This window comes from Capsicum annuum, unplaced genomic scaffold, assembly GCF_002878395.1.
Source record: "Capsicum annuum cultivar UCD-10X-F1 unplaced genomic scaffold, UCD10Xv1.1 ctg1706, whole genome shotgun sequence".
NCBI lineage: Eukaryota > Viridiplantae > Streptophyta > Magnoliopsida > Solanales > Solanaceae > Capsicum > Capsicum annuum.
Window position 1 is genome coordinate 38,470 of NW_025822696.1, and position 22,209 is coordinate 60,678.

The following is a 22,209-nucleotide window of genomic DNA, read 5'->3' on the forward strand; positions in this document are numbered from 1 at the left end:
GTTGGGATCGAGTTTGCAGATTTTTTTTTGGGGGGGTGGGGGGGATTGATTTGGGGCCTTTTATTTAAAAGGGTTTAAGTTGGGGCCGGGTCGGGTTGGTTATTTGAATTAATTTTTTTTTACTAATTAATGAAAATCGATCACATGTGGTTGGTTTTCATTAATTAGTAAAAAAAATGTTAATTAGTAAAAAAAATTGTTAATTAGTTAAACAAAATTATAATTTAGTTTAAAAAATTAATTAATTAACTAAATAAGTTAATTCAAATTTTACAGAAATGATCACAAAGTAAAATATGAGTGTTCGACTTGCTTTTATACAAATTATTATCAAAAAATAATCATATGTACACAATTTTAATAAAATGATTAAATCATATAATTAATTATGTTATCACTATATATATTAATGCAATGTGAATATGTACAAATCAGATACTTGGTTATTTTATCAACACATTAACAGGACTAGTATTTTTCCTTAATAATATAATAATATCAATGAATTTTGCGAATTATGATATTTTATATATTTATACGTATATAAAATATCATAATTAAAAGATAATTAGTCAAAAATTTATCGTAATTTGTAAAATTTATTGATATATTTATACACCTCGCTCGTAATACAACGTGTTAATCAAATAAATTTTCGATTAAATGTGTTACGTAATTTGGCACGATAGTTCATTATTCTGTCTCCCCCTCCCCTACTTCCATCCTCTACCTCTCATATACCTCGTAATAGTAGTGTTGCGTTATTACAACTTCTAAAACATACGTGTGCCTACATTAATCGAAAATAGTATATCTATACTTCCTCAATAGTTTGATATATATCAACATATCAGTCAAACTATTTTCATATATATATTCAGTTATCTAGCTTTTGATTAGTACATATGTCACTACACGAGATGTACGTATATAAACATATATACAATTGTCTATCATCTTTAAAATACGTACAATAAACATCACATACACGATTTTACCATCCCATAATAATATTCAACGAATTTCACAAATACTCGAATGAATTATAGATTACATTCTCTTCTGTCATTAATATACCTTTACTGTATAATATGTATATAGAATATACATATACCTATACATACACACACATATACACACTATCGACTATATCAAGTTCTAAATACGTACTATATATATCACACATACGTACACAAGTATATTATTATCCAATAACATAATGAGATGTGTTTGTCATACATACTCAGATGAGTGATCGTTTAATTATATTTGATTAGCTTAATAAACTAGTTTTTGACTACATCGTTCATCAATCGTTCACTACATCATATATAAATATCCAAATATATATATATATATATATATATATATATAAACTTTTGAATTCGTATGATATATATCGCATCCACAAGTGTATATTAACTTATAATAGAACACGTTCATTGTATTCTGATGAATTATTGGTTATACATTACATTATTATGCCTGTAAATACATACTATAAAACATCATCTTTCAAATACGTACTATAAAGCTCAGTTTTCATCTTTCAATTACGTATACGACAAATTTCAATGGTTTATCCCAACGATATGATATATATATATATATACATATATTTTTTATATAAAGATTATGCATGTTTAACGTCATTTAACGTATGCATGTTTAACGTCATTTAACGTATGCATGTTTAACGTCATTTAACGTATGTATAAATTAATTAATAAAAAATTAATTTATTTTTATTTTAAATAAAAACCGACCACAAGTGGTGGCTTTTTAAAAAAATTATTTTTTAATAAATTTAAAAAACCAACCACAAGTGGTCGGTTTTTAAAAAAATAATTAAAAAAGAATTTTAAAAAACCGACCACTTGTGGCCGATTTTTCAAAATATTTTTAAATTAATCGTTTTTAAAACCGACCACTTGTGGTCTATTTTGTTAGTTTTTTTAAAATTTTAATTTTTAAAATATATAATAATTAATATTAAAATAATTAAAATATTTATTTTAAATTTTATAATTATAAAGCTACCACATGTGGTAGCTTTTTCTAATAAAATAAATAAATCAAAAACCGACCACAAGTGGTCGATTTTTTCCGACCACTTTTTGTGGTCGGTTTTTACGATTTTTTTAGTAGTGTGTGAGGCGCATGCAGTTAAACTAGTCTATATCTATCTATAATCTATAATATATTAAAAGTGTGAAGAGTTTTAGAAATGTTGTTTGAACTTTTTGCCTTCACTAAATGTCTTTATTTTTGATAAAATCGTCTTTTCACTATTTTTTTCTAATCTTTAAGAGTTGAAAATTAATTAAATATATTTATGATAATACTTTTTTCATTAGTTTAAGAATTCTAAATCAACTAACTTTGATTTTAAGAAGATTTAAAAAATTAAAAAATAAATATAAACTCTCTTAGGCTCTGGCATAAAAGTGATTTAAACTTTTTATACTTTCTTAAAAATATCAATAATAGACAAAATCATTAATTTTAAATAATCAAATATTACACGTGTAAAGCACATGCGGTTAAACTAATATAAAAAATACATGCGAGTCCAACATCTAGATTCTAACGTTACACGTTACACAGGAAGTTTTCCCAAGTCACATCTAATGCTCTGGACATGAAGCTTAGGGATGATCTGGAATGCCTGAAGAAGATCAGGTTTGTCTTCCCTAGTTTTATTGTTTTCATAGCATTCATTATATTTGAAATTCTCAATCAACTACTCCCTGGTTTCATATTAATTGGCCCTTATTTGACACACCTATTAAGAAAATATTAATTAGGGGTATATTTTACCAAATTAGCCTTATTAATTATGCTTTGAAAATATAAATTTGAGTAAATACACTTTATTTAGTCATTTAATATTAAGGGTAGTATTGGAAGAACATAATAAAATTCTGTTGATTTCATCAAAGGGACAAATAAATTGAAACAAATATTTTTAAAAGACGGCCAACTAAAACGAAACGGAGGGAGTACTTCAGTACAAGTTATTGAAAAATGTTCTAGTCTGTACTTATCCTTGATATCTTACTATCGTATGATGGCAGGAATCATCCTGGTTTACGTCACTACTGGGGTTTTCGTGTGTGTGGTCAACATATAAAAACCACTGGTCGCCGGGGAAAGATTGTTGGTGTCTCCAAGAAGTGATAATCACTTTTGGCTGAGCCAATTTTGCATGTGTTATGCTTATTTCTATTTGATATATGATGAGAGGTGGTTTTAATGGAACTTAGCTTTACGACTTTGTTGAATGTAATGGATTTTTGAGTTCTATAGAGAGCAACATTGCTTTTATAAGAATGTATTGTCTGGCACTTGTCCTTGTTGGTAACGAATGAAGTTCATTTTTCAGACCTTTAGTCTTTTATTTGATATGATATGAATTTTTTCTTCCATTTTCTTGAGTAGTTTTGCTATCGGATGTTCATTGTTGTGTGAAAAGTTTTCAATTGTGTACTCCAGTTTATGAGCTGTGGGGAAGACTTACAATAACGAGGAGTTGGAGGGTGCATAGTGTGTTTGACACTTTGATGTAGATCAACTCCTTTTCTTTTGGAAATATAATATTTTTTAAAAACGTTTAGATTATTTTCCTTATAAAGCTAGATATCTCTCCTTATAAAGCTAGATATCTCTTTCTACTTTGCTGTTTTTATAATAGAATGGTAGGTTGAAATTGTAATGCAACTCAAAGTAACACCGTTTTGTCATTTGAGAAGATTAATTATTGAAACTATTCTATACTTTTCCAGTCGAGGGCTAGTCGGAAACAACTTCGAGGTAGGGCTAAAATTTGCGCACACACGATCCTCTTCGTACTTTATTTGTGGGAATACACTTGATAATTAATGATGAAAGAATTTTCTATGTATATGTAAATTTATACACGCATACAAAATTATAAGCAGTATATCTGAAGGTAAAAATATTACATATTATTAAGAACAAATAAGTTAGTCTAATTAACCATCTCCAAGTGAATAAACGTGTTTCATTATTTTATGTATATGAATATATATACATCCTATGAAACACTGATATGTATGTATTATCCTCAAAATAAATTTAAATACATAGATGTGATGCATTTTTTCATTTCAGAAAGTGTGTTATGAACATATTTGTTGTTAGACTACATCAGCTTGTAATACTTATGTATAATGTATATTGTATTAGTAGCTTATTAATATAAGATTTGTAGTTGACTTTGTGGCCATTGATGTGTATTCGAGATTGTAGACACGTAATTTTGTCCCCCTCAAAAGTTTGATTTTCTTCATTTCTACCTTATCATATCATGTACCCTCACCCACGTGATTACATCCCACCAAAAAATACAAAAAATAAATCTCAACAAAATCCCTAACAAACTTTTATTCTTTTAACACCCTAACAACCCTCTCCAATAAGAAAATGACAAATCACCACCTCACCACCCCATACCCCACCTCCCTACCCCTACCTAACCCTACCCCACGTCACCCCCCCTCTTGTTTTTTCTTGTCCAAGAAGAAAGGACTCAAAAAAAGGATAAATACAATATATATATATACCCACATACACACAAAGAAAAAAAAAGAGCAACAAGAACAAAAAATTCTCCCTCTAGACTCTCACTCTCTCTCTCTAATAAACTTCGTCGGCGATCGGCCGCCACTCCGTCTGACCAACGACGGTGGCAACAGCGTCGTCGTCTCCGTCTCTCTCCCCTCGAAACCTCCGTCGACCGGCAAAACCTTTACCACAGGAGAACACTGTTCGCCGACCCGACCCGACTTCTCACCAGCAACGGCAGTAGTCACCGGAAACAGTGACGCCGGTGACCGGCAACGACACCCAGTCCGTTTTCCACCGATTTCGATGAAACTTCGCGTATGGGTCCTCTCAATTTTTTATAATTTCAGTCTCGGTTCTTTTGATATTTCTTATTTCTTTGGGTTTGTGCAAGGTTAGTTGGAAATCGATGGTTTGGGGTTTCGAATTTGAGATCTTGGGTTGCTTTTGTAGTTTATTCGGATTTGTGGGTTATTCATCGTGAGGTTTTGTCGTGGTTTTTCGATCTGTCCGGTTGAATTCAATATCGAGTTTGGAGTTGTTTGTTGTGAGGTTCTCCGATCAAGTATTTTGGTCTTCGGATTTCTTTATTATCGACAAGGATTAATTTCATCGAGGTCCATTTCTTCTAACCGAATCTTTAATTTATTTTTGACTTTTCATGATGTTGTGGGTGTAGATCATTTATTTGTTGCGTGTTTGGTATGTTCGAATATGTGTTTTGTGTTGGTTGATGTTGGTTTCGGACTTTGAAAAGTGAATTGATAAATCGAAGCATGTTTAATCATATTTTTTGAAATAAATTTGGGGACGGGAACCAAAAATTGATAAAAGTGAATATTATGATATTTTTGATACATTGTTGATGTTGAATGCGATATGTCGTCAAGTGGGTAGGCAAACGTAGGCCGGGTAGGCGAAATTTAGGAATAAGTGTTTCGTGGGATGTTGGAATATGCGTGTGAATGTCTCTTTATCGTGTTTAATTTAGATGTATTTATTTAGCCAGGGAATGCCCCGAGATCACTTGTATTTATTCACCGGGGAATGCCCCGACGTATCATGTTGGCGGAAAATGATCGTGATGAAGGCCCGCGGCGTCGGGTAAGGCATTGGAGCTTGGTCTAGATTTAGTTTAGACTAGGATTTATATTTTCGTATTTTTTTCTATTTTTTGGACTGTATAATTGGACTGGACTTTACGTTTTGGACTGCTTTGTTTTGTTTATTGTTTGATTATTTTGCGTTCTTTTGTGTGGTTTATACATTTCATAATGCCAAAAAAATAGTCGATACACTCTACCCAGCGACCGTGGTTGAACCACGGGATCGAGGAGTGCCTAACACCTTCCCCTCGATCAACAGAATTCCTTAGCCGGAATCTCTGTTCGCAAACCAGTTTAAGAGTCAAATGGTTTCGAAAAGGATTTTGCAAAGGTGACTTGGCACACCGGATTATGCCAAGTGGTGACTCTGAATAAAAAATGTAAATAATCCTTTTCCGAAATAAATTTTCATTTCTTGTCACTTAAATAGTAAAGCCCTTTCGAACTTTAAAATAAATCATTTTTTGGAGTACGTAAAAAAGGGGTGTGACAGCTTCTGGCGACTCTGGTGGGGAGTAAATGACAAGTTTTCAGAATTCGAGCTATTTTTGGAGTCGTATCGGCTTTATTTGGCATTACGAGTGTATAAGCTTATTTTGTGATTTTGTTTTGTGTTATTGTTTTCACTTTTGTGTGTTTTTCGTGCTGTTTGTTTATATTATTTATCCTATGTATTACCGTCTTTATATCTGTCATCATGAGTCCACCCCCGGCCTTCTTTCTGCAACAAATCCGTAGTACACATGTTGTACACAACCTCTAGTTGAGTCACCCTTATTTTATGGGGGAGCCGTCGGTGATATGGAGTAGGTGGAAAGCAAAGCAGCCACTATCGACCATATGCTCCCCCGAACAGCCTTGTTAGTGAACCACAACGTAGGTCAGCCTTTAGGTCATGCTTATGTGCACCATACTGAGACATAGCAGGGCCCACATGGCCCTTTGTAGGAGACTCACCTCTAAAGCATCCCTACGTGCTAACTGTTGCATTTTTAAGGGTAACGTGGTCATTTGACGGACTGATTTTTGAAAAAAAAATTAAAAATAAAAAATTAGGAGTAAGGTGCGTAGGCAAAAACTAAAAAGAAAAAAAAATAGAAAAAGTGAGTCGAAAAGAATGAAAAAAAAAAAGAAAGGAAGAGGAATTTCGTAGTTTATTTTAGAATTCTTTATGGCTTTTGTTCTTCACAATTCAAAAACTCAAAAAGATTTTTTTTTTTTTTACGTTTTGCATTTGTCTTCTCAAAAATACTGTAAAATTCGAAAGAAAAAAAAAAGAAGAGTGTTGTTTGCCTTTTCTACTTATTTGTCAAAAACAAAAATACCAAAAAGATTTTTCTTCATAATTGGTGGTGTCAGTGTCTAGCTGAAAATCCAAAAGTTTTTTTTTGTCTTTGGTAACTGTCTCTTAAGTTAGGGCCAATTTATTAGTTAATCGTTAATTGTCCAATCTGGACGAACTATGCACCCCTGATTCTCCCCTTTCGGGAGTGAGATACGTAGGCAGCCTATTATTGGTTCGGGGATCTTATTTGAAAAAATCCAAAAATATTTTTCTTCACTCTCCATTTAGAGTAGGCGTTTCATATACGTCTTTAAAAGAAAACTACAAAACGATTTTTCTTTAATAGGTTCAAGTTTCCTTTTCATATGAAATTCAAAATTGAAAATCCCAAAAGATTTTTCTTTGGTAATCATAGGTTTCGTTTTGTATAAGTATTTTAAAAGTAAAAAAATGCAAAAGATGTTCGTCAATTCTTTTGACAAATTGTTATTTTTCTTTTCTTCTTAAAGTTTCAAGAAAAAAAAAGTTTAATTGGCCATTTTGGTAAAGCCCGAACTGCGCAAGATCTGATTCATGTACAACGTGATACGTAGGCAACCTACTTTTGGGTTCAATCTAATCATATTTGTTTCGTTGTTTTTCATTATTTTTCCTCTTTTAAAGAAAAACAAAAGTCATAAAGAATGATAAAATAAAGGTAGATAACGAGAGAAAAGAAAAGAGCAGATATTGATCCAAAAAAAAAAGAAAAAAAAAAGAAAAGAGAGGGAAAGAATAATAATAATAAGTGTAGATAAAAAATAGTGTAGACAAAAATCAGGATGATGTTAAAATGACCTCGCTACCCTCAAAAGTTGGTAGAAATGAGCATGAATTTAGGGCAATTTTACCAATGTGATTCCCATGATTGTTGTGTGCCCTAATCCTAACGGATGTCGTCTTTGATGAGTATGTTCTTTCAGATAACAGTGGTAGGTTTGCAGTACTCTGGCTAGTCACCCATACTTCACCAGATCCAAAGCAAAACTCGTCATGGCTAGCAGGGAGATTGAAAATTCGCTCATTGACCCAGATCAGGATCACAGGGAAGAAAGTTTTGAACACAATGATGAGGTAGTAAGGCTCAGGCAACAATTGATAGATTTGCACCGGGCATGGGCCAGCGGAATGCCTCCTCCTCCACTCCCTGAAGGTTTTAGGAATGTCTCTAATTGCCCACCGCTCTCTCAGGCGCAATTTTTTGCTCCTACTGAGTCACCTGAGCACGCGCCAGGATTCACTCTACAACATTATTATCCTGGCAGTTCTGGTGTGCCTTTGGCAGCTCCCCAATCAAGACTCGCTGCTCAGCCAGCGCCACCAATCACATCGGTATTCGTGGCTCCGCCACCACATGAAACTCCCATATATGTTGCGCGTCCCACAATGAGGCTTCTTAGGTCTGCCAGTGAGCCAGTACTGAAGGTTTCAGATGGTCAGTATTATGCCCCGGAGCCTACTTTGCAAATGAATGAACCGTATGGGTACACTCAGCCGCCTGCATTTCCATTTGATATGGAGAAACCTATCGCAACGGAGGAATAGGATATCATAGCCCAAAAACTGAAGAGTTTAGAGCAGGCTATGAGAAATCTGCGTGGGAATCGGAGTTTATAGGAGTGTTTCTTATAAAGATCTTTGCATGTTTCTAGACATCAACCTTTCCCCCAGTTTTAAGATGCCTAAGTTTGAGAAGCATGCAAGACACGGTGATCCCGTGGCACACTTAAGACGTTATTGCAACCTGTTGAGGGTTGTAGGAGGAAAGGAAGAATTGCTCATGGCCTTCTTTGTCGAGAGTCTTTCAGATCTGGCCTCAGAATGGTTTATCGATCGAGATATCGATAAATGGAACAGCTGGGATGATTTGGCTTCTGAATTTGTTCAACATTTTCAGTACAACATCGACTTGATTCCGAACGAAAAATCCCTGGTCAATATTAAGAAAAAGAGCATCGAAGGTTTTAGAGAATACGCGATAAGGTGGCGTGAACAGGCCGCTAGGGTAAAGCCTCCGATGAAAGAAAGTAAGTTGTTATAAGTTTTTATTCAGGTGCAGGATGAGACCTATTTTCAACATTTACTTCCGGCAATGGGAAAGTCTTTTATGGAAGTCTTCAAAATAGGGGAGATGATAGAGGGCGGAATTAACACCGGCCGAATAGTGAGTTTTACCGCATTAAAAGCCACCACGCAAGTGATTCAAGGTGGATCTGGCACATTTGGAGGTAAAAAAAGAAAGAGGATGTAGCGACTGTCGTAGCTGGAACCCATTCCTATCTCAAAAGACCACCTCGCCCCTATCCCCAATCCTAAGCCCAAGTCTACACCCAAGCTCCATATATTCCTCCGTACCATTAATACCCTCTAAAAATCCTTTCTATTCCATTCCACCACCACCGTACCCAGTATATAGTGTGCAGCCATATGCCCAAACCCCTTCTTACCCGCAATGGCGCGCGCAAACTCCACAAAATCGCCCATTTGCTCCACCAAATTACCGAAACCCCTCCAAAACCAGTTTTCAGCCTAAGCCCGAGTATAAGAAGGAGAAGGCGGTCAAAAATCAATTCACGCCTCTTGAGGAATCATATGCTAGCTTGTTTGATAGGTTGAGAAAGTTGAAGGTTTTGAGCCCAATTCAAGAAAGGCTTTCAAATCCACCACCAAGGAATCTCAATTATTCTTTAAGGTGTGCGTACTGTTCTGATATGCCAGGCCATGATATCGAGAAATACTAGCATTTAAAGAGAGTTGTCCAAGATTTAATTGATACAAATCAGATACTGGTCCAGGCCCCGAAGGGTCCAAACATTAACCAGAATTCGCTGCCAACCCATGCTGAAGCCAATATGTTAGAATTGATATATGATGGGAAAGAGTCTTCGAGGGGTTATAAGCCTATTGTCAAGATACAGACCATTGAGGAGAAATCGGTAAATGTAGCGGAGTCTTTGAAAGCAATGTCATTAAACCGGGAAGGAATGAGAGAAGATAAAGCCCAAGAAAGGACAAAGAAACCCCTGATAATAGTACAAGGCGCCAGAAGGCATGTTGATTTAAGTCAGGATAAACCTAAGTTGACAGTGGTGGGAGCTCTGAGTCAGCCCATCTTGACGGTGAAAGGAGCGCTGGCAGCGCCTATTGTCCTTAAATCGGTGACCCAACCTCTGATAGTTGATATGAAAAGAGTTCCCTGGAATTATGGGCGAACTGTGATGACTTATCACGAGAAAGAAGTTGTGGAAGATGTAGATGAGGTAGGAGGTTTGACTAGGTCAGGAAGATGCTTCGTGCTTGAAAGCTTAAGAAAGTCCAAGTCAACGGTAAGTGGACCGTCATCTATCAAAAAGCCTATCGCTGAAGAAGAAGCCAAAGAATTTTTGAAAAAGATGAAATTGCGAGAGTATTCAATATTAGACTAGTTGAAGAAAACCCCTGCTCAAATTTCCCTTCTATCTTTGCTGTTGCACTCCAAAGAGCATCGTGATGTCTTACTGAAGGTATTAAATGAAGCATATGTTCCAAGGGAGATTACAATCAACCAACTTTAGAAAATGGTGGGAAAAATCTTTGAGGTCAATCGGATTAGCTTTTCTGATGATGAATTGCCTGTTGAAGGTACAGGGCATAACCGGGGCCTTTACATTACAGTGAAGTGTGAAGATTTCTAAGTCACTCATGTTATGATTGATGGAGGTTCAGGTGCAAATATCTGCCCTATTTCTACTTTGCAAAAGTTGAATATTGGTGCTGACAGGATCAGGCCCAACAAGGTATGTGTTAGGGCTTTCGATGGTGCAAAATCAAATTCCATTGGCGAAATAGAACTAATATTGACCATAGGGCCTGTTGAGTTCGCCATAGAGTTTCAAGTATTGAATGTAGAATCCTCTTACAATCTGTTGTTGGGAAGGCCGTGGATCCACAAGGCCAAGGCGGTCACATCTACACTGCACCAAATGATTAAGTTTAAGCATGACAAGCAAAAAGTAGTTATTCATGGTGAAGGAGATTTGTCAGCCTACGAAGATTCTCCCTTGTCTCTTATTGAAGCAAATAATGTAGAGGAGACGTTCGTCTATCAAATTTTTGATACAGTGCCAGTGAGTCGTATCCCTGAATGGCAGGCTATACCAGGACCACAATTGTCTTCTGCTTCTATCATGATGGTGAGTGAACTTTGAAAATACGGATTTGAGCCAGGAAAGGGTTTGGGAGCATCTCTGCATGGTATAGTTCATCCCATATGTCCGAGTGAGAATGTGGGCACGTTTAGTTTGGGATTTGAGCCTACAGCTGAAGATCTAAAGAAAGCCAAGGGAAGAAAAAAGGAAATATGGTCACTCCCTCGCCCAATGTCACTACTCAGTGAATCATTTGTTAAGAGCGGTGTCACGAAGCATGTAGAATTTGAGGTTGAATTGGTTGATGACTTCCAGAACCTTTGTATTGAAGTTGATATGGTCAAAGCAGGAGAAGGTACCAGTATGGAAGACGTGCAATTCATAGGTCCAACTGTCCAGCTCAATAATTAGGAAGTCACTCCTCTCCCTGTCAGAAGGGAGTTTTGGTAGTTTATTTTATTTTTCTTTCTATTTATCCGAGTTATTTCAGGGTTGTAATTCGGATTTTAGTTTGTTTATGTTATGTTGGTATCTATGTTTAAACCCTTCTATCCTTTTATTTAATGAAATGCAATGTCCCTTTTGTTTTGTGTCTAATATATTTTGTTTTTCTTTTTAACACAGTTCTCTTTATGGTGATTCTAATGACATAACATGCATGCAGAATTTTCAGCATGATCTTAAAATCCAAACTAATCAAGATGTAATGAAGCAAGATGGGGAATATGATGAAGAAGAAGCACTAGAAGAAATAAGCAAAGAGTTGGAACAACTTGAAGACAAAACGAATCCTAATTTGAATGAGACTAAGCCAATAAATCTAGGGGATCAAGAAGATGTTAGGGAAACTAAAATCAGTGTACATGCTTTGCCACAGCTAAAAGATGGAATTATTCAAGCATTAATTGATTACAAGGATGTTTTCGCATGGTCTTATGGTGATATGCCTGGTTTAAGCACTGAATTAGTGGCTTACAAATTGCCAACTGATCCCGTGTTCCCTCCTGTCAAACAGAAGTTGAGGAAGTTTAAAACGGATGTAAATATTAAAATTAAAGAGGAAATTATGAAACAACTTGAAGCCAAAGTAATTCGAGTAGCTCGCTATCCCATGTGGTTATCCAATGTTGTTCCGTACCAAAGAAAGATGGCAAAATTCGAGTGTGTGTTGATTACTGTGATTTGAACAGAGCCAGTCCGAAAGATGATTTTCCACTGCCCAACATTCACATTTTGTTAGACAACTGTGCTAAACACGAGGTTGCCTCTTTTGTGGATTGCTATGCCGGATATCACCAGATCATTATGGATGATGACGACACGGAGAAGACGTCTTTTATCAACCATAGGGAACTTATTGTTATCGAGTGATGCCGTTCGATTTGAAGAATGCTGGAGCAACATATATGAGAGCCATGACCACTATGTTTCATGACATGATGCATAAGGAGATTGAGGTCTACGTGGATGATGTGATTATTAAGTCAAAAAGTTAGGCCGACCATGTTAAATATTTAAGAAAGTTCTTTGAAAGGCTTTGCAGGTATAATCTCAAACTCAACCCGACAAAATGTGTATTTGGAGTTCCATCTGGAAAGCTGTTGGGGATTGTAGTCAGCCGTCGGGGAATTGAATTGGATCCCACAAAAATCAAAGCCATTCAGGATTTGCCCCCGCCCAAGAATAGAACAGAGGTGATGAGTTTTCCTGATAGACTGAACTACATTAGCAGGTTTATTGCTCAACTCACGACCACTTGTGAGCCCATATTCAAGTTGTTGAAAAAGAGTACTGCGGTAAAATAGACTGAAGAATGTCAGGAAGCGTTCGATCGAATCAAAAGATATTTGTCAAATCCGCTCGTTCTGGTACCCTCGGATCCTGGTAGTCCTTTGATCTTATATTTATCAGTCATGGAAAATTCTTTCGGTTGTGTCCTGGGACAACATGATGTCACAGGCAAAAAGGAGCAGGCTATTTATTATCTTAGCAAGAAGTTCACCACTTATGAGGCCAGGTATACTCTTCTTAAAAGGACGTGTTGTGCCCTAACTTGGGTAGCACAAAAGTTGAAGCATTATCTCTCTTCCTATACTACTTATCTCATCTCCCGCATGGATCCTTTAAAGTATATCTTTCAGAAGCCTATGCCAATGGGTCGATTGGCAAAGTGGCAAATATTACTTACCCAGTTTGACATTGTATATGTGACTCGAACCGCTATGAAAGTCCAAGCCTTGGCAGATCATCTTGCTGAGAATCCCATCGATGAAGAGTACGAGCCATTAAAGACATATTTTCCTGACGAAGAAGTGGCGTGTGTCGATGAAGTCATTATAGATGCTGATCCAGGTTGGAGGTTATTTTTCGATAGAGCTGTCAATATGAAAGAAGTCGGAATAGGTGTGGTTCTTATCTCTGAATCGAGACAACATTTCCCGGTAATAGCACAACTTTGATTCTACTGTACTAACAATATGGCAGAGTATGAAGCCTGCATTCTTGGTTTGAGGTTAGCTGTTGATATGGGAGCTATGTCAACGGTTTGTGTTAGTAAAATTTAGGCATATTCCAAGGATTCGCAATGAAATTGCTGATGCTTTAGCCACTCTATCTTCAATACTCCAACATCCTGACAAAGCCTACATCGATCCAGTGCATATACAGAGTCGTGATCAACATGCTTACTGTAATACGGTTGAAGAAGAGCTCGATGGAGAACCTTTGTTTTTGGATATCAAGCGGTATATTCAGTCAGGAGAATACCCAGCATATGCCACCAACGATCAAAAGAGGACTATTAGGCGTTTGGCTAGTGGATTTTTCTTAAGTGGGGGAATCTTATATAAGAGAACCTCAGATCTGGGACTTTTAAGGTGTGTAGATGCAAAAGAAGCCTCGGAAATCATGATTGAAATACACTCTGGAGTATGTGGGTCGCATATGAACGGTTATGTCTTGTCAAAGAAGATTCTTCGAGCAGGTTATTACTGGCTTACTATGGAAAGGGATTCTATTCAATTTGTTCGAAAGTGTCATCAATGTCAGGTACACGGCGATCTGATATGTTCTCCTCCTGTTGAGTTGCATGTAATGGCCGCTCCATGGCCGTTCGTGGCTTGGGGAATGGATGTGATTGGACCGATTGAGCCGAAGGCATCAAATGAACATAGATTTATTTTGGTAGTCATTGACTACTTCACAAAGTGGGTGGAAGCAGTAACTTTCAAGTCAGTGACAAAGAAAGTTGTGGTAGATTTTGTTCATGCTAATATCATTTGTAGATTTGGAATTCCTAAGATGATCATTACAGACAATGCTGTCAATCTCAATAGTCATTTGATGCAAGAAGTATGTCAACAGTTTAAGATCGCACATCAAAATTCTACTCCATATCGCCCAAAGGCCAATGGTGTTGTAGAAGCCGCCAATAAGAATATAAAGAAGATACTGCAAAATATGGTACAAGGATCTAGACAGTGGCATGAAAAGTTGCCATTTGTATTTCTAGGTTATCGCACCACTGTTCGCACTTTAATAGGGGTAACTCTATATTTATTAGTGTATGGGACAGAAGCAGTCATCCCTGCGGAGGTTGAAATTCCCTCTCTTCAATTTATTGTAGAAGCAGAGATTGATGATGACGAATGGGTAAAAACCCGACTAGAACATTTGAGTTTGATTGAGGAAAAAAGGCTAATGTTTGTGTGTCATGGCCAGTTGTATCAGAGGAGGATGGCTCGAGCGTATAACAAAAAGGTCCGTCCCAGAAATTTCGAAGTTGGTCAGTTGGTATTGAGACGTATCCTTCCTCAGCAGGTTGAAGCGAAAGGCAAGTTCTCCCCTAAATGGTAAGGTCCCTTCGTTGTGAAGAAAGTGTTGCCCAATAGAGCCTTATATTTGACAGATATTGAAGGCAAAATGGCAGAAATGGCTATCAATGCTGATGCGGTCAAAAGATACTATGTATGATATTTGATCCTTTGTTGAGTTTATTGCATGTTTAGTACTTGTATTTTTGAAGATTGACATGATGAAGGCATTTTGTTCTTCTATGCAAACATTGTGTCATCCTTTGTTTACCCATTTGAGCTTCGTTTTATTTTTCTTTCATATCCCTCTTTTGGAATCAAAATAGAGTCAAAGATAAATGTCAAGAAAATAAGAATAAAAGAAAGAGTTTGAAAATAAAAGAAAAATCAAATCAAAACAAAGAACAAGCTGATGGAACTACGTCCGACCTGATTCTCCTCTCTCGGGAGTGAGATACGTAGGCTACCCTATTTCGGGCTCGGTCCAACCAAATAAAGATTTAAGATTCACCCAGTCAACAAAACTGGGGCATGAGTTAATGTGTTGTTTGAGTCAATTCCAAAAGTTGTAAGTCCCACCTCCACTTCAAGTATCATTTGAGCCCCTTACCATCTTTTCTAACCTTAACCAAAAGCCAAGATACAACCAAAGAAAGTCCTTCAGATCAATTTTTGATAATGTTAAGGCTAAGCATGCAATGGATATGATGATACATTGTGAAGTACCACTTGTCTCCCTCAGCATAAGAAATCAGAAAAGAAATATAAAAATGAGAGAGTCTTATCGGTGAAAACCCTCACGGGCATCATAAGGTGATGGTGAGTTGAGAGAAAATGAAAATGAGAGAGTCTTATTGGTGAAAACCCTCACGGGCATCATAAGGCGATGGTGAGTTGAGAGAAAATGAAAATGAGAGAGTCTTCTTGGTGAAAACCCCCGTGGGCATCATAAGGCGATGGTGAGTTGAGAGAAAATGAAAATGAGAGAGTCTTATTGGTGAAAACCTTGGAAGGCACCATAAGGTGATGGTGAGTGGAGAGAAATAAAAATGAGAGAGTCTTATTGGTGAAAACCCTCACGGGCGCCATAAGACGATGAAGAGTTCAAGAGAAAAGTGAAAAGTGAAAAGAAAGAGATTTATTGGCGAAAGTCTTTTAAGATGTCGTCAATCAAATGTGATCTATGAGTCCAATGGATTTGAAGAAGCGGCTCAGCGGCAAAAGGCACGAACTTAACAAATGGGGAGTTTGGATGGGAAGATCAGGCAGCTCAATCCAAAATGCATGGCATACTCATTGGAGTTGGTTGTCGTATTCATATAAGTTTTCTTTTTGAATGTGGGACATTCCCCTTTTCTTTCATTTACATATTCATGTTTTTTGTTTTTTTTATGTCCTTTATCAAAATAAAAGTCACCGTCATTTCTTTACATTTTTAGTCAAGTCAGTGTCAAAACAAGCGAGAAAGGATTTCAAAATTTGCTACCAGTCTTTCCAATTATATGAGGAAAAGCCAAGGAACAGCACAGGAATAAATATGATCATAATTCAACACGAAGCAAAGGAAGTCTATCAACCGATAGGCTATTGGATTCATAGAAACATTCAGATTTGGGAAAAAAGTGCACCTCAAGGGCATGGTAAAATGGAAACCCGTTGTTTGAGTCAGAACTCATTTCCCTCAATCTGGATTCGGGTCAATGATGTGGCAAAACAGGGAAAGTCTTAGCGATTTGGAACAAAGATGAAAGGAACGAGTGCTGGGTAGATACCTGAAAAGCCAAGATCTGCAAGCCACCACTAAGTTTTTAACTGACAAATTTTCTTTGTTGAAACAGGGGCAAATTCGTTTCACTTGATTCAGCTACCATTGGAAATGCACATCCGTGGGATTTTACTTTCTGTTCAGGACCCTCCTGAAAAAATAGGATTTTACTTTCTGTTTAAGACCCTCCTGGAAAATGGGATTTTACATTCTGCTCAGGACCCTCCTGAAAAATGGGATTCTACTTTATGTTCAGGACCCTCCTGAAAAATGGGATTTTACGTTCTGTTCAAGACCCTCCTGAAAAATGGGATTTTACTTTATGTTCAGGACCCTCCTGAAAAATGGGATTTTACTTTCTGTTCAGGACCCTCCTGAAAAATGGGAATTTACTTTCAGTTCAGGACCCTCCTGAAAAATGGGATTTTACTTTCTGCTCAGGACCCTCCTGAAAAATGGGATTTTACTTTATGTTCAGGACCCTCCTGGAAAATAGGAAAACACTTTCAAAAATGAAATACTACTTTATTATAATTCTTGTTTGCGATAATTTTCGTTCTAGTTTTAATATTGGGTTTCAGGAGCCCGCCTGAAGAATAGGGTGATGAAATAGCAAGTCAGGAGCCCGCCTGGAGAACAGGGTGATGAAATAGCAAATCAGGAGCCCGCCTGAAGAACAGGGTGATGAAATAGCAAGTCCGGATCCCGCCGGGAGAACAAAGCAAAGTAATTGAAAGCCAAGCAACAAGGTGAAAGAAATTGCAAGTCAAGAGCCCGCCTGAAGAATAGGGTGATGAAAGTCGAGTCAAGAACCAACAGAAGCTGTTAGATATGATTTTGTAATTTCGTTTATTTTTTAACTTGTAATTTTCATTTTGATGTAATAACAGAGCCGCGGACCGGAACCTCGATGGAACCTCACTCGACTCTCCAACTCAGTATAGTCCACTTCTCTTCCAATCCTTTGAAATACCTGTGACTCGATTCTTTCATAACTTGGGTGGGTAGGCTGTCCTAATTCAAGACCCGGTAGTCCTTCTTTCTTCTATTTCTTCCTTTGAATAATGGTCGGGACAAAATTCTGTCTCGTTGTCTACTTCTTTGTCTGAAAACACTGCGTGTTTACATTCAAAGGGGGTATGATGTAGACACGTAATTTTGTCCCCCTCAAAAGTTCGATTTTATTCATTTCTACCTTATCATATCATGTACCCTCACCTACGTGATTACATCCCACCAAAAAATACAAAAAATAAATCTCAACAAAATCCCTAACAAACTTTTATTCTTTTAACACTCTAACAACCCTCTCCAATAAGAAAATGACAAATCACCACCTCACCACCCCATACCCCACCTCCCTACCCCTACCTAACCCTACCCCACGTCACCCCTCCTTTTTTTTTTCTTGTCCAAGAAGAAAGGACTCAAAAAAAGGATAAATACAATATATATATATATCCACATACACACAAAGAAAAAAAAAAGCAACAGGAACAAAAAAAAAAATTCTCTTTCTCCCTCTAGACTCTCACTCTCTCTCTCCAATAAACTTCGCCGGCGATCGGCCGCCCCTCCGTCCGACCAACGATGGTGGTAACAACGCCGTCGTCTCCGTCTCTCTCCCCTTGAAACCTCCATCGACCGGCGAAACCGTTACCACAGGCGAACACCGTTCGCCGACCCGACCCGACTTCTCACCAGCAACGGCAGCAGTCACCAAAAACAGTGATGCCGGTGACCGGCAACGACACCCAGTCCGTTTTTCACCGATTCCGATGAAACTTTGCGTATGGGTCCTCTCAATTTTTCATAATTTCAGTCTCAGTTCTTTTGATATTTCTTATTTCTTTGGGTTTGTGCAAGGTTAGTTGGAAATCGATGGTTTGGGGTTTCGAATTTGAGATCTTGGGTTGTTTTTGAAGTTTATTCGAATTTGTGAGTTATTCATCGTGAGGTTTTATCGTGGTTTTCCGATCTGTCCGATTGAATTCAATATCGAGTTTGGAGTTGTTCGTTGTGAGGTTCTCCGATCGAGTATTAATTTCATCAACAAGGATTAATTTCATCGAGGTCCATTTCTTCTAACCGAATCTTTAATTTATTTTTGACTTTTCGTGATGTTGTCGGTGTGGATGATTTATTTGTTGCGTGTTTGGTATGTTCGAATATGTGTTTTGTGTTGGTTGATGTTGGTTTCGGACTTTGAAAAGTGAATTGATAAATCGAAGCATGTTTAATCATATTGTTTGAAATAAATTTGGGGACGGGAACCAAAAATTGATAAAAGTGAATATTATGATATTTTTGATACATTGTTGATGTTGAATGCGATATGTCGTCAAGCGGGTAGGCAAACGTAGGCCGGGTAGGCGAAATTTAGGAATAAGTGTTTCGTGGGATGTTGGAATGTGCGTATGAATGTCTCTTTATCGTGTTTAATTTAGATGTATTTATTTAGCCAGGGAATGCCTCGAGATCACTTGTATTTATTCACCGGGGAATGCCCCGACGTATCATGTTAGCGGAAAATGATCGTGATGAAGGCCCGCGGCGTCGGGCAAGGCATTGGAGCTTGGTCTAGATTTAGTTTAGACTAGGATTTATATTTTCGTATTTTTTTCTATTTTTCGGACTGTATAATTGGACTGGACTTTACGTTTTGAGTGCTTTGTTTTGTTTATTGTTTTATTATTTTGTGTTTTTTTATGTGGTTTATACATTTCATAATGCCAAAAAAATAGTCGATATACTCTACCCAGCGACCGTGGTTGAAACACGGGATCGAGGGGTGCCTAACACCTTCCCCTCGGTCAACAGAATTCCTTAGCCGGAATCTCTTTTCGCAAACCAGTTTAAGAGTCAAATGGTTTCGAAAAAGATTTTCCAAAGGTGACTTGGCACACCAGATTATGCCAAGTGGCGACTCTGAATAAAAAATGTAAATAATCCTTTTTCGAAACAAATTTTCATTTCTTGTCACTTAAATAGTAAAGCCCTTTCGAACTTTAAAATAAATCGTTTTTTGGAGTACGTAAAAAAGGGGTGTGACATATATAAATTTATTATTCATTAATTAATGTTGATAATCATACATTAATTACGTCAAACAATAAATAGTTAACGTTCTTTAAAAAAATCTATGTATATATAATCAACTATTATATGTTTATGTATACAAATGTGCACAATACACAATATAATGCAGAAAATAGATTAAATTATAATCCAAAAACATATGTCAAATTTGTTTCATAACAAACAACTAATATTAGTTTCAAATTCTGGATTCCTAAAAAATCCACTGAAATATAAAGTTTCCACCATAATGATCTTAAAATCTACTCTATGCTAACTATTTCAGTTTCATCGGGTAGGGAGACATTGTTTGTCCTTGATCTTGGAGGGTCGTTATTGTCACTGACATAACCTTTCTTCTCTTTCTAAAGACCGTAATTCCAAAGGAGTGCCGCTTATCGCATATGATGGTACTCTGCTTCAAAACCCACTGAAGGCACATTCATCCCATCACTTAGGTATTCTGCATACCTAGCAACGAATATTCCACAGTCCCTGACATGCATACAAATAACATCGTTAAATAATAATAGTCCACAGTCACATTATTATTACATAATGTTTTATATATTATTAACACATACATAACAATATGACGTATATTAACTGAGCGTTTCATTACAAATCAATCAACATATCAGAACTTATCTATATGTCTAACATATATCTATGTAATTTGCGTTGCCTCAAACACACATAACAAATACATAATCCAAACCCATTCATGTATATGTTCAACAACATATAAACAGTAATGTATGTTCATAACAACATATAACAAAATTGGGCATTTCATTGCACATCAAACAACATATCAAAACTTATGTATATGTCTAACATATGCATATGTAATGTGCATTGTCTCAAACACATATAAACAAACATAATCCAAAATCCACTTATGTATATGTTCAACAGAACTGTACATTTCATTACAAGTTTAATAACACGTGAAAACTTATGTATATGTTTAACAGATACATATTTAATGTCCATTACCTCAAACACAAAAAACAAAACATAATTTCAAAAATAACTTATGTATATGTTCAACAACATGTAATATACACATACATACTAATTAATATGTAAACAACCAGTAAACACATATGTATATAGACTATAGATATGTAAACACCCAGAAAAGAATCTCATCTTGACATATGTATATGCGTAATATATACAAAGATTTTTACATTGATATTTACACATACACCTATACTAAGGGCAATCTAGTGATTGATCCTACGACTGGTAAATCAGGCAAATGCAACATTTCAAAGCTTATATTAAGGATAATCTAGTTGATAATTAATATGCTCCCTAATCAAATACAATCTACACTTGCAAGGTAGACGAAATTCCCACTTGAATCGAATTAAACTTCGGCAATACCTTTCCTCCCTCAACCGTAATACTATAAACATTAGAAACTGAAACAAAAAAAAAAACAAAAATTAACAAGTCACCATATTCCTCATTTTTTATTATTATTATCAAGTTAAACTAAAGCATTTAATATATTGGGATTTACAACCCAAAAATTAAACATAACTCTGGATCAGTTGTTTTTCGGGCAAGGATCAACATCGACCTGAGACTTGTCGGCTTCTGAAGTTTGATCGGTGGCAGCTTCAACATCGTCGGGGTCATGATAAGGGTCAGACTTGTCCATGGTGGCTCGGGTTTTGTAAAGCCACGGCTTCAAAACAAGCTTAGTCGCCAGCCAACCAAAAGCGAGGGCTCCGAATACCACTTTTATCGATTTCAACGTGTTGTTCGTCGCTGAATACCACTGTTTGTACTTGAAATAGAGGATTCTGAAAAGAAAAAAGAAAAATCCAGATATACAAACTATATTTTTTTAAAGTAGAAACCCAAAAAATTACTTAATCATAACATGAAACATTTTGTTCATTCTAAATCACCAAATTTCGATAATATAATTATTTTTTTTACCAACGTCAAAATTAAAAAAAATTAGACTGATAAAAAGAGATTATGTTAAAATTGAATGCTAGGGAGTTGGAGTCAAACATTGTTGATTTCAAACATGGAAACAGATCCTTGATTTTAGCCTTTTTTATAGAGAAAAAATCTTGAGAGAAAAGGGGATATGTATGTATATGTACTTTAAGAGAGAATCTTAAAAAGTGGAATTTATGTAATATGTTTAGGGAGATGAGATTTTTTGTAATAAGTGAAACATAAGTTGTGGGTTTATTTAATTTTTAGATTTGTAAATGAACTAGTTTAGTTATACGTGCCTCGCACGTGTAACTTTCGATTATTTAAAATTAGACGATTTTGTCTATTAAGATGATTTTTAATTAAGTGCAAAAAGCTCAAAACATATATTTTACTATAAGCATATATATATATATATATATATATATATATATATATATAT